Source organism: Panthera pardus, unplaced genomic scaffold (genome assembly GCF_024362965.1).
Source record: "Panthera pardus isolate Hobbes unplaced genomic scaffold, ASM2436296v1 HiC_scaffold_18, whole genome shotgun sequence".
Lineage (NCBI taxonomy): Eukaryota > Metazoa > Chordata > Mammalia > Carnivora > Felidae > Panthera > Panthera pardus.
In genome coordinates this window covers 5,962,726-5,980,205 of record NW_026526743.1, presented here as the reverse complement: position 1 = coordinate 5,980,205, position 17,480 = coordinate 5,962,726, and the positions used below count along the sequence as shown (strand labels likewise).

At 41.2% G+C, this 17,480-nt stretch overlaps 1 long non-coding RNA gene and 1 pseudogene across 1 annotated transcript; one reads left to right on the top strand and one right to left on the bottom strand.

The window, feature by feature from the left end:
* The first annotated feature begins 839 nt into the window (after window positions 1-839).
* Window positions 840-11,479, top strand: LOC109252921 (vomeronasal type-1 receptor 4-like; annotated as a pseudogene).
* Window positions 11,480-11,813: 334 nt separating this feature from the next.
* LOC109252930 (uncharacterized) lies at window positions 11,814-13,531 on the bottom strand. Its single transcript, XR_002074172.2, has 2 exons — window positions 12,577-13,531; window positions 11,814-12,342 (listed from the first exon to the last, which is right to left on the bottom strand). It is a non-coding gene; the product is annotated as an uncharacterized LOC109252930 (long non-coding RNA).
* Window positions 13,532-17,480: the final 3,949 nt, after the last annotated feature.

The following is a 17,480-nucleotide window of genomic DNA, read 5'->3' as shown; positions in this document are numbered from 1 at the left end:
TCTCAGCTGGAATAAAATGCTCAGGGGGAAGGGATGGTAGACATAGGCCAAACGGTGACTTCTCTATTGGAAAGCCTCAAGAATCTATTTTGGCTCTTAACTTTAGGTTTCTTCACTCATTACATACTCAGTGAATGCTCCCTAACGAAATTTCAGCGTAAGTCTAGAGAACTCTGCTAACCATTCACTGCAGCTGAACTAAGGAAGTAGCACTGGCTTCTCTGATCGTTCAAAGAATGGTACAATCTGCCTGTTAAACTGGTTCTTTCACTTGTGACAGACATTTCATGGACATCTGTCTTGATGGATTGTTGGTTTGTTTGGACTTCCTCACACAGTTGGGATTGAGACACTATTTTTCCATAAAATTTCTCTATCATCATTTCCAAGGCAACTTGTATTTAGCTCTACTAATGAGTCCAATCATTTCTAAGATAAATGACTCATGTCAAGTTTTCGCTTTTACTCTTCTGTCACTGGACACTGTTTTCAGTTACTTTCTCTGAAATCATTTATCTTGAATACTTCAAAAATGATGCAGCTCAGGGGTTGAAGACTACCACTCAATTTGATTTGGGGTAGAGAACTTCTGCAGGAAGCAGTGAATCCAGTGAGATACACCTGTTCTGCTGTCTCCCGTGAGTCAGACCTCAGGATTTCCTCTCTCTTTCCTAGGAGAACCTGTCAGCCTTTAGAGATCATGAAAAAATAAAAGGGTCGATTTGAAGATATTCAGAAGGAACTTTTAATTGGTCCTGGTAAGTACCAACTGGGAAAATGTTTTTTCATGAAGATTCTCAGCTCCACAAGTCTGAACTGTAACTGTGTCTATAGGAGAAATGGTCATTGCACTTCCAGGGGAGGTGAGGTCACAAATTCACAAACCTTTGTCTGAGTCTGGCTGCCTCTTGCAGACATGAACTGGCTGTCGTGACCTCCACACAGAACCAACTGTCCTGACAACAGGAAATATTCCAGTGAATATTTGTATTTCAGTCTAAGAGGCAGAGTTCTTAGGAAATGAAATCTGAATAAGTACTTGTGTAACCAAAAGGATTCTTCTGGGGTAGAAACAGATCCAATGGCTGATCTAGAGGAGGGGGAGGAATAATTTCCTCAGTAAGGAACTGAGAAAGTAAAGACATGGGTGTCCTAGTCCCTACACCCATTCCTGATCCCTCCTAATATAATGAAATTCTTACCAAGAATGATCGTTGGTGAATGATACTAGTGATAATAAAATGGGTTTTCATAGCTGCTCAAACACTGTAGTTAAGAAATTGATGTGCTGTTCACATTCCCTTACAAAAACCATGGGCTACATTCACTGTATTATGAGAGATGTACCTATAATGCCTTCATGCTTATAATAAAAAGTACAACAGAACTATCAGAATAACCTCACTTTGTGCAGAAACCATGTATCTGAATTTATTTCTGGAATAAAGAAAGTGTGTTGTAAAACTCTAGTTCTGGGTTTGTGAGACACTTGAAACAGTTATTGTGTCTCTACTGAAAACATGTGCACTTTCGGTGCTCTAAAGGTTACCATGAGACTGCTTTCCTGCTTCAAGTTAGGGAAGCAGCATTTGGGGAAAAGTGAACTCACTCATTATGGTTTCAGAAAACACTTGGGAGGACCTAATGCATGTATATTATTCTCTCTGATTTAACTATATTCTTTTTTTTTTTTTTTTTTTTTAATTTTTTTTTCAACATTTTTTATTTATTTTTGGGACAGAGAGAGACAGAGCATGAACGGGGGAGGGGCAGAGAGAGAGGGAGACACAGAATCGGAAACAGGCTCCAGGCTCCGAGCCATCAGCCCAGAGCCTGACGCGGGGCTCGAACTCACGGACCGCGAGATCGTGACCTGGCTGAAGTCGGACGCTTAACCGACTGCGCCACCCAGGCGCCCCTGATTTAACTATATTCTAACCTCAATCCCAAGCTCACTACTCACTTCACTATGATCAACTTCTACTGTGCATAAATGTCACATTCCATGTTATGTATGTCTCTTGTAGTTTACCGCACTGCACAAATTCTGCCCCATAGCTAATAGTTACACTAACTTGTGCATTAAAAAACTACGGAGTATGTGATCTGAAATAAGTAATTATTTGGCGTCTGGCCTGCCATGTTTTATCACATATTAGTGTTTCATGCATCGTGATTTAGGAACAAAGTGACATTGTTCCCTAATGTCCATTGTATCTGTGCTCCAGCAGGACAGCAAACAAGGCTTTCTGCTGCCAAAGTTAAGAGTGACACAGTCTTGTGTTGATAAAATCCAACTTGTGCAAGGGCAGGTTACTTTAGGATGATGCTGTGATTAATGGATCTGTGTTTTAGTGGAATCCTCAAAACTTCATTCATATGTCACACTGAATTATACAACAAGTAATTAAATAGAAATGGAAGCCTGTTACAAACAAAACTCCCAACGATGTAAACTACAATATCAAGGTCTAAACCTAAAGAGAGAGGTGAATTATGTCAAGGCACAGCTGACATAGTTGGTTAGTGGACCACAGTGGTCAGAGCACAGTCTATGAAAACTTCACTGTCAACTTCTGGTCCCCACTCTGGGGTGAATTTAGACAGATTGCTCGATTGCTCAACCTCTGTGTACCAAAATTCTCATTTTCTGTACAATGAAAATTATGCAATGCCAACGCGTACCTCATTCAGATATTAAGACCTACCAAAATACCAGAGGTACAGCATGATAGGACGATTCATGCAAAGTAATGCTGTATAAATATTTTAATTTGAACTCTTGGAATCTCCTTAACAATAACCACAAAGACTTAATTATTTCTCAATGAAAATCTTGGACTTTATTTGATATGATTAATATTGTCCACACGACGAGTGCTCAGGCAGGCTCTTCAAGCTCTCAAGATGATGATCAGTCACTGGGAACTGACTGATTGGCATCAAAGCATTTGCCAATAGGAATGGTCCACTTAGTACAGACCATACAGGGATTCCAGGCACTTTCTCTCTTCCTTACTGCCATCTTTTCCTTTTCTACCTTCATTACAGATTCAGGTCCATGGTTCTGATCTGCAAGTACCTGTTGGCACCCACTTTCTGACCATTCTCCTTAAAGGTGTTCGAAGACAAAAACAGCGAAACACTTCCTCAATGCTTCGGAATGTAACTTTGTTTTCTATCCACGCAATGTTGACAGAGCGTTTCCAATGGCACCACTGGCCTCCTAAGCATCTCCAGCCATTCTGATCAGCTCAAGTAATGACAGGCTTCACATTTTCTCTTTAATATTTAAATCCGTAATAGATTCAGAATTGATTTATCCCATGATGTATCTAATGATTCACATTGTGCTTTTTCCAATGTAGATAGCAAATTTCAGTTTTCTGAAAATGTTGTATCAAGCATATACTAAGCTGACTTTTCCATGGAATAACCTGGTACTTCTCTCCATCTCCTCCTGCCTCTTTAAGTCTCTGGCAATCCCACAGGAGCAAACCACCAAAGCTGCTCTTGTTGTCAACATTTTCAATGAGTCTTTTTGTTCACAAGAATGACTGTTGCTCTAATATAAAGGAAAATGTGTTGAATGGCAAAATAGCTTCTAGGGATTTGGCAATAGTAATACTATTCTTATCACAGACAATAGTTGGAATCCTGGGCAATGTCTCTCTTCTTCACCATTATCTATTACTACACTGAAGGCAGGTTGAGACCCACAGAATTGGTTCTGAAGCACCTGATTGTATCCAACTCCTTGGGCATTCTCTCTAAAGGAGCTGCCCATGCATTGGCAGCTCTGGGATTGAAATATTTCTTCGATTATTTGGGATGTAAACTTCTTTCATAAGTTCAGAAAGTGGGCAGGAGGGTGTTCACTAGCAGCACCTGCCTCTTGAGTGTCTTCGAGACCATCATGATCAGCCCCATGAACTCCTGTTTGAAGGAGCTTAAAGTCAAAGCCCCAAAGTACATTGGCTTCTCCATTTCCCTCTGTTGGATCATGTGCCTGATAGCAAATTTTATCATTCTTCTGTATGCGTTGTATGTGTCTGCGAAACGGAGGAGCAGAACATCACAAAGAAAAGGGATTTTGGATACTGTTCTACATTCAATCATGAGACAATCACAGTTTCCGTATATGCAGTGTTGATAGTATTTCCTGAAGCTTCCTTGTGTGGGCTCACAATCTGGGCCAGTGACTCCATGATTTTCTTCCTGCACAGACATAAGCAGCGGGTCCAGCACATTCGAAGCACTAATGTCTCCCCCAGATCCTCTGCTAAGTCCAGAGCCACCCAGAGCACCCACATCCTGGTGAGCACCTTTGTGTCTTTTTACATCATATCCTCTATCTCTCATGTTTATATTGCTTTTATTTATAATCCCACATGGTGGTTAATAAACACCTCTGCCCTAACTTCTATATGTTTTCCAACTGTCAGCCCCTTTCTGCTTATGAGACGAGTTCCTACTATAACCGGCATCTGCTTTGTGAGGGTAAGAAACACAAAATCCCCTACTCTTACCAGAAAAATGTAAATGCTATGTTTTTGGATAAAACTCAATTGTTTATTCTCATCAGACACAAAAAGTCAATACAGAATCCTAAAGAGAAGACACATATCTTTCTAAGGTGGAGCCTATAAGTATTTGGGATCCTCAGATGCCTGAATGTGGACACTACATAAGCATAGTCAAGGTGAATGAATCAGGGTAGCCTCATGTGGCGAATAAGTTTAAGAATTCTCTGAGCTTGCAACAATGGGTTAACAAGGCTTAGGATGGAAAGCCACCAGAGGGCAAAAGTGCCCCCAGCATAGAACAAAGCAGAGAGAGGAAGCCACTGTCACAGGACAAAAGCATCTGAGACCAGGAATAGGCAGAAAGCCACTGCAGCAGAGCTAATTAGCGAGAAAAATGCCTTGTTCACCCTGAGGTAGCATGCCCTATCTTAGCCCCTAGAAAAAATAAGATAAACAGACAAGGTGCCTGGTGCCTGCAATAAACGGCCTGTCTACTCAATGCCAGGACTTTGATTTGTCTTGACCCTAACTCCTAACACCAAATACCTTCAAAACCCCCTTTCTCTCACACACACGAGTTAATGATCACTGTTTTATTGTCTCTTTCTGCATGTCCGTCACGTTTGTAAGTCCTTTGATCCCAATAAATATGGAGCAAAGACCCTTACTCAGGGCTGTTGTCTCTTCCCTGACATTAGCCTCTCTCATATTCAATTCTGCATCCACTCTCTTGCTGGACAACAGAGAACTCCAGCCTCAATGTTGGCAACAGCCTTGTCCTGATTAATCAGAGCACTTGAACGAGTGATAAATTCATGGGAAATTCTGCCAGGAGCTAATACAGTCCAGAAATGACTGCTGGATATTGTGGGAAGACAGGTCTACCATGGGTTTCTCATTATGTTCATGTCTTATGAACAGAAGCATGGACAGCTTTTCTTCTAGACCGTTTCCTTATGTGTGTTTAGAAAAGGTCCTTGGAAGACAGGGACCGTGTCACTCTCTGGAACATTAGGCTGACTTATTTGCTGTACAGGGAACAAAGATAATGTCTTCCTCATGGAAAAGAGTACAACAGGTGTGTTAGCAGTTCTCTTTAAAAGATCTCATTTTGCTGTACTCAGGCCTCCACGGTTGTGATGCAAACACACTGCATGTGTAGCACTCATCTGGGCCCCTCAGCATCACCATGATTGGAATAAGGTCAGGACAAGGGAGCCAAGAGAAACTTGCTATCAGGATGTTCATGCTGCCTGCTGTGCCTTGAGCAATAAAATGTTTTGTTTTCATCTGTAAATCTCACATTTTTTGCCAGTAGCTATAAGAGTTACAGGCCAGGGGTGCCTGGGTGGCTCAGTCAGTTGAGTGTCCAACACTTGATTTTGGCTCGGGTGATGATCCCAGCGTCATAGGATCGAGGCTCATGTCAGGCTCTGTGCTGAGCTTGGAACCTATTTAAGATTCTCTTTCCCTCTCTCTGTACCCTCTCCCCTGCTCACAGTGCCTCTATATGTACAAAATGGAATGGAATAAAAATGAGTTGCAGGCTAATCTCAAACACTCACTATTCCTGAAATAACCATAGCTGTCACCCAAAACAAACAAAAGACAGATCCAGAGAGAAACACATAGATGATAGAAGATAAATACATAGAACTGTTTAAAAGTTGGATTATACTAAAGCAAAAGCTCACCTACTCTCTAAATCACAATAAATTTAGGTGTTCAGGTCAGGACAGAGACTTGAAAGAGCCAACTGATCCCTATCCAAATGTAGAAGAATGTAGGTTGTTTGGGCAGGCTGATGACATGGCAGAGAGAAGAGCAGGACCAGCACTCCATAGGAAGAGGGCAAAGACCAAGACACCTCCTGGGCAGAGCAGCCCGGAAGGACCATGGAAGAAAAACAACTACTAAAAGATGATACTGAGCGCCTGGGTGGCTCAGCTGGTCAAGCGCCCAACTTCACCTCAGGTCATGATCTTGCAGTTCATGGGTTCGAGCCCTGTGTCAGGCTCTATGCTGACGGCCTCTGCTTCTGTGTCTCCCTCTCTCACTGCCCCTCTCCCACTCACGCTGTGTCTCTGTCTCTCAAAAATGAATAAACATTAACATTTTTTTCAGTTACAAGGTATCAATTCTTTGCCATAGTGTACCATAGTACCTTTCTCTCATTTTTACAATGTCTTTTTAAAATCCACACAGGTCACAGATGTTTTTCTGTGTAAGTGGATTCTTTTGGGAATGTTCACTGGAGCCTTCACTTTGATGCCTGTCCTTATACACAGCACTGTCTACATTTATGGGGAAGGTTGAGGTGAGAACACAGAAGATCCTGATAATGTAAACTCCTGGAAATAAGCACAAATTCCTGGGAAACCTTTAGCCTTTCAAGGTTATAGAACTGGTCAGGTAAAACTCGAGATCTCCAAAGGATGAAGTTAGACCCCCGCTGATATCTGGGTCATGTGTAGAATAGACAGAGTTACCCCAAGCACAATGTTTTCACGATGGGAGAAAAGAAGTGAAATAAATGGATGTCCAGAGATGAGCAGAGAGATCAAGTTGGCTCCCCAAGGTTCAAATCAGCTATGCTGAACCGTGGGGATACTGATATAATTTTTTGTGTGCTGTCTTGAGCCTCCCAGTTGGGAGGCCCTGGTTAGAAGCTAATCATCTCCCCCTTGCTGACCAGCTGATTAAATCCACCATCAAACCACACTGAGGTTTCTGGCACGGTAACTTGTCCAAACCCTAACCTCATCTCTTCAGCTCCACGGTAGTCTTGAAAAACAACCACCTAGCAACTAGAGTAACACTGAAAATCAGCAAACCAGCAGCCACTGGAGGGGGCAAGAATGTCTCTGGAACCCCTCAAAAGCCCAACCCCAGAAAATTTTCACTGTTTAACTTATCTGTTAGCTTGCTGGAAATATACATCTCATGGTTTGTCTCTCTTTGATCTGACGCGGATCTCTGATCTCAGATCTTTGATCTGATCTCTGCGAACACTCCTACCTGTGGGCATTCATTGGAAACAATCAGTGGCTAATGTTTACAACTGTAGAGTTTGGAAAGTGACAGCATGTGGGTATGTGATATGGTAGGATAAGAAGGAGGCACACAGGAAGTGGGAGAACAGGATAGCAGAGTGATGTGAGGACCTGGAGGTGTGGGGTACAGACAACACGCAGGAAGAGGATAAAAGGCAAAAGGGTGTTCAATGCTACTCAAGAGTTAAAGTGCAAGGCCAGGTTTAAGATGATGAGGGGATTAAGTGTGCAGGGAAGTTAAGAGTAAGAGAGTTAGTTATTAGGATCTGGGTGGAAAAGGTATACAGGGTGTAATGGTAACAAAGGGAATAATGGCAATGGAGAGGTGATGGGCAAACATTGTAAAATATAAGAGCTAAATCTAGGGGCGCCTGGGTGGCGCAGTCGGTTAAGCGTCCGACTTCAGCCAGGTCACGATCTCGCGGTCCGTGAGTTCGAGCCCCGCGTCGGGCTCTGGGCTGATGGCTCGGGGCCTGGAGCCTGTTTCCGATTCTGTGTCTCCCTCTCTCTCTGCCCCTCCCCTGTTCATGCTCTGTCTCTCTCTGTCCCAAAAATAAATAAAAAACGTTGAAAAATAAATAAATAAATAAATAAATAAATAAAATAAGAGCTAAATCTATGAACGTCAAAAGAAAATATAAAGGTCCATCGTGATGATTTCAGATTTGATCGTGGTTTCATAGACATGACAGCAAAAGCACAAGACACAGAAGAAAACCTATATAAACTGCACTTCATCATGATTAAAAACCTTTGTACATCAAAAATACTATCAAGAGAGTGAAAAGACACCCAACAGGAAGAAAGAAAACACTTGCCAATCATATATCTGATCAGAGGGTAGTATCCAAAATATAAAGAACTCTTATAACTGAACAACAAAACAGAAACACAATTTATAAATGGCTAGGGGTGCCTGGGTGGCTCAGTCGGTTAAGTGTCTGACTTTGGTTCAAGTCATGATCTCGTGGTCCATGGATTTGAGCCCTGGGTCGGGCTCTGTGCTGACAGCTCAGAGCCTGGAGCCTGCCTCAGATTCTGTGTCTCCCTCTCTCTCTGCCCCTCTGATGCTCGCTCTTTCTCTCTCTTTCAAAAATAAATAAACATTAGAAGATTTTTTTCAATGGCTACAGGATTAAACAGGTATTTCTCTAAAACAGTACACAGATGGCCAACAAGCACATGAAATGACACTCAATGCCATTAGTCACCAAGGAAATGCAAATCAAAACAACAATGAGCTATACCCATTAGAATTGCTACTTACAAAAGCAAAAAAAAAAAAAGTTCTGGTGAGAACATAGGGAAATTTGAACACATGAGCACTGTTTGTGGAAATGTAAAATGGTGCAGCTGCTATAGAAAATAGCACGGCAGCTCCTCACAAAATTAAGCATAAAATTACCACGTGATCCAGCAATTTCATTTCTGGGTATATACCCAAAAGAATGGAAAGCAGGAATTCAAGCATATTTTACACCAATGCTCAAAGCAGCATTATTCACAATAGCCAAAACATGGAAATAAACCAAATGTCTATCGACGAATGAACAAAATATGGTGTGTACACACACACACACACACACACACTCGAGTATTATTCAGCTTTATAAAAGAACAAAATTCTGATATAGGTTACAACCTGGATGAACTCAGAGGACATTATGCTACATCTAAGAAGTCAGACGCAAAGCACAAATACTGGATGATTCCACTTAAATGAAGTACCTGGAGAGGTCAAGTTCATACAAAGTAAAATCATGGTTGTCAGGAACTAGGGGGAGGGAAAATGGGAAGTTATTGTTTGATGGGTATAGAGTTTTAGGGCTGAGATGTGGGAAAAGGTCCATAAATGGATAGTGATGACAGCTGCACATTAAATAATGGGAATGTACTTATTGTCACTGTATACTTGTAAATGATAAAAATGGTGAGGGTCTGGCTGGCTCAGTAGGTAGAGTGTGCAACTCTTTTTTTTTTTTTTTTTTTTTAATTTTTTTTTTTTCAACATTTTTTATTTATTTTTGGGACAGAGAGAGACAGAGCATGAACGGGGGAGGGGCAGAGAGAGAGGGAGACACAGAATCGGAAACAGGCTCCAGGCTCCGAGCCATCAGCCCAGAGCCTGACGCGGGGCTCGAACTCACAGACCGCGAGATCGTGACCTGGCTGAAGTCGGACGCTTAACCGACTGCGCCACCCAGGCGCCCCAGAGTGTGCAACTCTTGATCTGAGGTTTAGGACTTACAGTCATATGTTGGGCATAGAGCTTACTTTATAAAAAGTATCAAAGTGGTAAATTTTAAGTTATGTATATTTTACCATAATTTAAAAAAAAGGCACTAACAATCCACAGTGAATACCACTTAAACCCACCACAATTGGTATTCTATAAAACAAAACCTTAAGGGTCCCTGGCTGGCTCAGTCAGAGGAATATGCAACTCCTGATCTTAGGGTCATAAGTTCGAGACCCATGTTTGGTATAGAAATTCCTTAAATAAATGAAAAACTTTAAAAAATGAAAAAAAAGAAACCTTAAAAATAAGACATTTTGGTGAGGATGTGAAGAAATTGGAACCCTCATACATTAGTGGTGGGGATGGAAAATGGGGCAGCCACTGGGGTTATTCTGTAAGTTAAATGTGACCAAACAATTCCACCCTTAGAAATGTACCCTAAAGAAATAAAGGGGTGAGGGTTGCCTGGGTGGCTCAATCCTTTGAGCATCCGACTCTTGATTTCGGCTCAGGTCATGATCCCAGGGTCATGGGATTAAGCCCCACATCGGGTCCCACTCCACTGAGCATGGAACCTACTTAAGATTCTCCCTCTCTCTCTCTCTCTCTCCCTCTGCCCCTCTTCCCTGCTTGCTCTCTCTCTCTAAAATAGAAAGAAAGAAAGAAAGAAAGAAAGAAAGAAAGAAAGAAAGAAAGAAAGAAAGAAAGAAAGAAAGAGGTGAAGGACATCAAAGATACAAACGTCCAGGTATAAAATAATTAAGACATAGAGATGTAATGTACAGCATGGTAATTATGGTTAATAATAATATACTGCACATTTAAAAGTGCCTAAGAGTAGATCTTAGAAGTTCTCATCACACACAACAAAATTTGTAAACAATATGATGACAGATGTTAACTAGACTTACTGTGGCGATCATTTTGCAATATATACAAATATCAAATCATTATGTTATAAACTTGAAACTAATATAACAGTATATGTCAATTATACCTCCATGAACAAAAGAGCTGAAAAAGATATTGAAACAAAAAGTTTACAAGAAAGTTCACAGCAGCATTATTTATAATAGCCAAAGGTGGAAAGAAAACATCGCATAAACATACAATGAGAAACTTTTTCAGCTATAAAAAGGAATAAAAGACTTATAAACAGTACAACGTGGATGAATCTGGAAAACCGTATGCGAAGGGAAAGAAGCCAGAAATAAAAGGCCACATTTTATGGGACTCCATTTATAAGAAATATACATAACAGTCACATTCATAGAGATAGAAAGCATATTAGTAGTTCCCATGGTTGGGGAAGGAGGGAATAGGAGTGAACTGATTAATGAGTATGGGAGGTCCTTTTGCAGTGATGGAAATGTCATGGACCAAGATAATGGTGATGGTGGCACAGTGTTATGAATAGACTACATGCCACAGCATTGCACCCTTAAAGTGGTTCAAAGGGTCAATGTTATGATACATGTATTTTACCCCCAATTTGGGAAAGACACAGACCATAGCAATCCCACATCTGGGCTCTAGTGCATTATACCCAAAGCACCTCTCCACATAAGGGCAGGTGCATAAGGCTGTTTATTGCTTATTGTAGGGGAAAACTGAGATTCCCCTGAAAACAGTTCTGATTCCCCTTCTGTTAGGTCGAATAGAGCTTGGTTGGTTTCTGCTAGTGTTGAGATGAATGATATTATGGCTAGAGGTCATGCAGGAATAGTCAGATGTACTCTTGGGTGGTAATTAGTGTGACTAGTGTAAAGGATCCATTTATTTTAGCAGTACTGATAGGAAAATAATGACGAGTGTGACTTCGTATGAGATTGGGCTACAGTTAGGGCTCCAATTAGGGAGTATTTGGAATTTGAAGCTCATCCTGATCATAGGATAGAGTAGATGGCGAGGCTTGATATAGTTAGCATAAATAGTACTCCTAGATTTATGTTAATAAGTGGATATGGTATGGGTAAGGGGATTCACATGGTGAGGTCTAGCGTGAGGGCTAGGATGGGTGCTATGATGAATATGAATATGGAAGATGTAAGGGGTCGGAGAGGTTCTTTAGTGAAGAGTTTTACGGCGTCTGCAATAGGTTGGAGCGGGCTGTATGGTCCTACAATGTTTGGTCCTTTGCGGAGTTGTATATATCTTAGTACTTTGCATTCAACTAGGGTTAGGAAGGCTACGGCAAGGAGAATGGGGATAATTAGTGAGAGGATGTTGATTATGAACATATTGTTAGGAAGAGGAATTGAACCTCTGATAGTAAAAGTTTAAGTTTTATGCAATTACCGGGCTCTGCCACCCTAACAAACCCGAGCTCTATGGGTGATGTTGTTGAATAAACTGTCTAGATTAAGATTATATCATCTATTTGGTTAAAGGCGCTTTGGTAAAGTGGGCCTTATTTCTCTTGTCCTTTTGTACTGGGAGAAATTATTTAATAGATAGAAACCGACCTGGATTACTCTGATCTGAACTCAGATCACGTAGGACTTTAATCGTTGAACAAACGAACCTTTTTTTTTTTTTATTTTTTTTAACGTTTATTTACTTTTGAGACAGAGACAGAGCATGAACGGGGGAGGGGCAGAGAGAGAGGGAGACACAGAATCGGAAGCAGGCTCCAGGCTCTGAGCCATCAGCCCAGAGCCCGACGCGGGGCTCGAACTCATGGACCGCGAGATCGTGACCTGAGCTGAAGTCGGACGCCCAACCGACTGAGCCACCCAGGTGCCCCGAACAAATGAACCTTTGATAGCTGCTGCACCATCGGGATGTCCTGATCCAACATCGAGGTCGTAAACCCTACTGTTGATATGGACTCTGAAATAGGATTGCGCTGTTATCCCTAGGGTAACTTGTTCCGTTGATCAAGTTTTTGGATCAATAAGTGATGCGATGCTTTCGACTGGTTAGTCTAGATGTAAATCACTCGGAGGTTGTTTTCTTCTCCGAGGTCACCCCAACCTAAATTGTTGACTCATGTAGAGAGGTCTGTTGTCCCTGTCGGTTGATTGATAAGGTCTCTTTGAGTCAGTTAATTAAAGCTCCATAGGGTCTTCTCGTCTTGTAATATTCCCGCCTCTTCACAGGAAGGTCAATTTCACAGATTGGAAGTAAGAGACAGTAAAGCCCTCGTGTGGCCATTCGTACAAGTCCCTATTTAGGGAACAAGTGATTATGCTACCTTTGCACGGTCAGGATACCGCAGCCGTTTAACTAATGTCACCAGGCAGACAGTGCCTCTAATACTAGAAATGCTAGAGGTGATGTTTTTGGTAAACAGGCAGGGCTTGTGTTTGCTGAGTTCCTTTTACTTCTTTTAATCTTTCCTTATTTGCATGCCTGTGTTGGGTTAACAATTGGTTTGATATTCAGTTTATGGTTAGGCTATATTTATCTTGTTAACTATCAGTGGTTATCCACTCTGATATAAGCTTATGCAAGGAGAAGTATTTCTTGTTACTCATATTAGCATTATTGCTTCTATCGTTGAATAGATTAACCCAGTATTAAATTAGGAGTTAGCTGCGTTTTTTGACATTAGGTGTTTTGACTGTTGAGCTTGAATGCTTTCTTAATTGATAGCTGCTTTTAAGCCAACTATGGTTTATGTTTGTGCTTACTCTCTAAAAAAGGCTATATCCTAGTTCTAAAAAGCTGTACCTTTTTAGATTATATTTTAAACTTACATTAGAATTTTAAGAAGTTTTTGGGGTAAGTTTAAAGTTGAACTAAAATTCTCTTCTGGGTAACCAGCTATCACCAGGCTCAGTAGGCTTTTCATCTCTACCCACAACTCTTCTCACTATTTTGCAACATAGACGAGTTCATCCCGTAAAGATTATTCATGGGTAACTCGTCTGGTTTCAGGGGGCCTAGCTAAAGTTCTCTTTGTTAGGTTGTTCTAGCTAATTCATTGTGCAAAAGGTACAAGGGGTAATCTTTGCTGTGTAGTGCTTTTAATTTTTCTTTCATCTTTCCCTTGCGGTATTTTCTCTATAGCACCAAGTTAAATTTCTATCTCCTATACTTTTAAGGGTAACTAAATGTTTTATTTTACTGTCTAGTGTTAATTGAATTTATGGGTGTTTGGGCTAGCTTTGGCTCAAGATGGTGAGTTTAATATGAAATCTTCTGGGTGTAAGCCAGATGCTTTGTTTAAGCTACATCTTGTTTATCCAAGCACACTTTCCAGTATGCTTACCTTGTTACGACTTATCTCCTCTTGTGGGTTTAGTGGTTTGAATAGGTTTCTTTAAGGGTTTTGTCACTTGAGGAGGGTGACGGGCGGTGTGTGCGTACTTCATGGCCTGATTCAATTGAGCTCTCTATTCTCAAATTTACTACTAAATCCTCCTTTAGTCCTTAGTTTCATAAGGATTTTCGTGGGTATTCTAGTTATAGAAAATGTAGCCCATTGCTTCCCATCTCATGGGCTACACCTTGACCTAACTTTTTTGTGTTAAGATACTTGTGCTTACTTTTCTTCCTTTCTAGGGTTTGCTGAAGATGGTGGTATACAGGCTGAATTAGCAAGAGATGGTGAGGTGTATCGGGGTTTATCGATTATAGAACAGGCTCCTCTAGAGGGATATAAAGCATCGCCAAGTCCTTTGAGTTTTAAGCTGTTGCTAGTAGTTCTCTGGCAGATAGTTTTGTTCAGTTAGACTATCTATGTTTAGGGCTAAGCATAGTGGGGTATCTAATCCCAGTTTGGGTCTTAGCGATCGTGTGGCCGGAAATGTTAAAGTTACTTTCATGCTGTATTTTTACGCTAACTGTAGCTTCTTACAGACTAGTTAAGGTTTAACTTTAGTATGAGTTTTTCTCTGTAACACTCTCTAACCTGGAGCCTACCAGAGGAGAGTGACTGACTAAGCATTACAGCCATTAACCATTTGGTATGAAAACATCACATGATAGATTCTGAAGTGAAATGAGCAAGTTGCGAAATAATACACAAAGTGTTATCCTATGATTGTAAAACAAAAATAAAAATAACAACTAGAAAACACTTTTTTAAAAAGCCCATGGAGAGCAGGGCCCCCCTTACCTCCCATAGACTACAGTATGGACTCACTACTCAGAAACCTATCTCCTTGGGAGCTTCACAGTAGGATTACCTGGGCTACTTTATTGAACCCTGCACCTGGACTACTTTATTAAACCAGTGCTGATTCTGGGCCCTGCCAAGACCAAATGACAGAATCGCTAGAGGAGGCACACAGGCGATGGTAGTTCCCAACACTACCCAGGGATCACAACAGGACGTCAGCGCTGAGAACCACTTTGCCAAGCATAGCTTCTCCAACTTTAATGTACAGACCAATCACCTATGGATCTACTAACACAGACGCTGGGGCCCCACATGCAGAATTTATGATCTTCCACTTCCTTTCAATCGGACTCTCTGGTCACATTTCTGCAGGGTGTCCACGTGAAGTCAGGTGGGGGTTGGGCTGGCTTCTGCTCTTGCAGCAACCTTTGAGATCTCAGAACCGGCCTCAGTCTACAGAGGTCAGGGAAGGGTCACTTGGCATGTGTGGGTGGTCCCACCAGGGACTCTGAGGCCTCAGATCATGTTCGCCTGGTCTGGGAGAACATCCTGGCTGACCCAGGGCATGTAGATGCCACTGCATGACCAGGTGGGGAGAGGAATAATGAGATTCAAACCAATTCTAGCAAACGCTAACCAAATTTAAAGAGGAAGGGATATATCCCAACTTACTCTATGAATCTAGCACTCCTCTGACACCAAAACCATTACAAGAAATCTATAGATTATAGCATCTCTCATTAACCAAACATTAGCAAATAAAATGCCACAATGTATTTTAAAAGACAAGACAGTCCAACAACTGATGAATGGATAAAGAAATTGTGGTTTATATACACAATGGAATACTATGTGGCAATGAGAAAAAATGAAATATGGCCTTTTGTAGCAACGTGGATGGAACTGGAGAGTGTGATGCTAAGTGAAATAAGCCATACAGAGAAAGACAGATACCATATGGTTTCACTCTTATGTGGATCCTGAGAAACGTAACAGAAACCCATGGGGGAGGGGAAGGAAAAAAAAAAAAAGAGGTTAGAGTGGGAGAGAGCCAAAGCATAAGAGACTGTTAAAAACTGAGAACAAACTGAGGGTTGATGGGGGGTGGGAGGGAGGGGAGGGTGGGTGATGGGTATTGAGGAGGGCACCTTTTGGGATGAGCACTGGGTGTTGTATGGAAACCAATTTGACAGTAAATTTCATATATTAAAAAATTAAAATTAAAAAAAAAAATAAATAAATAAATAAAAGACATCTTTGATGCAGGGTACAGTAAAACCTTGGTTTGCGAGCATAATTCGTTCCAGAAACATGCTTGTAATCCAAAGCACTTGGATATCAAAGTGAATTTCCCCTTAAAAAATAATAAAATTCAGATGATTCGTTCCACAACCCAAAAATATCCATATAAACGTGATTACAATACTGTAATATAATACAAAACAGTAAAGAAAATATAGAATACAAAGAAATATAAACAAATTAGCATGCACTTACCTTTGAAAACTTTCATGGCCGGTGTGAGGGAGACGAGAGAACGGTTATTGTGTAGAACGACTCTCACCATCACTAACAGAATCACTGCCATCTATTCGCTCAATGGAATCTTTTTCTTTTCGTTCAACTTTAACAAGGAACCTATCCAATGACACTTGCTTTTACCTCCTCTTGAGGATTTCACGGAAATGTGACACTGCATTGACAATCACCCACAATCCCGCAGGGAGAGAGAGAGAGAGAGAGAGAAGAACGAATTGTGATCACGTGACACTTGGCATCAAGTACTAGTAGTATTGCAAGACATTGCTCGTTTATCAAGTTAAAGTTTATTAGAAATATTTGCTCATCTTGTAGAACACTCACAGAACAAGTTACTCGCAATCCAAGGTTTTACTGTACTTGATCGTAGGAATTCAAGATTAGAAGAACATTCAAAACTCAAGCCATGTCGGGGCGCCTGGGTGGCACAGTCGGTTAAGCGTCCGACTTCAGCCAGGTCACGATCTCGCGGTCCGTGAGTTCGAGCCCCGCGTCAGGCTCTGGGCTGATGGCTCGGAGCCTGGAGCCTGTTTCCGATTCTGTGTCTCCCTCTCTCTCTGCCCCTCCCCCGTTCATGCTCTGTCTCTCTCTGTCCCAAAAATAAATAAAATACGTTGAAAAAAAAAAAATTAAAAAAAAAAAAAACAAAAAACTCAAGCCATGTATGTAATTGACCACATTAAGAAACTAAAATGAAGAGTCCCATGATCATCTCAATAGACATACAAAAAGCTTTAGACAAATGCCAGCATCCATTTCTGAAAAAGAAAAAAAAAAAACCTCCCAGCAAACTGGTAACAGAAGGGAACTTCCTCACCCTCAACCTCACAAAGAAAATCAATGAAAACATACAGCTAACATTGTATATTTAAGTTTATTTATTTATTTTGAGAGACACAGAGACAGTGTGAGTGGGGGAGGGGCAGAGAGAGAGGAAGAGAGAATTCCAAGGAGGCTCCTCGTTGCCAGCATAGAACCTGATGCAGGGCTCAAACTCACAAAACTATGAGATCATGACCTGAGCCAAAATCAAGAGTCGCTTAATCGACTGAGCC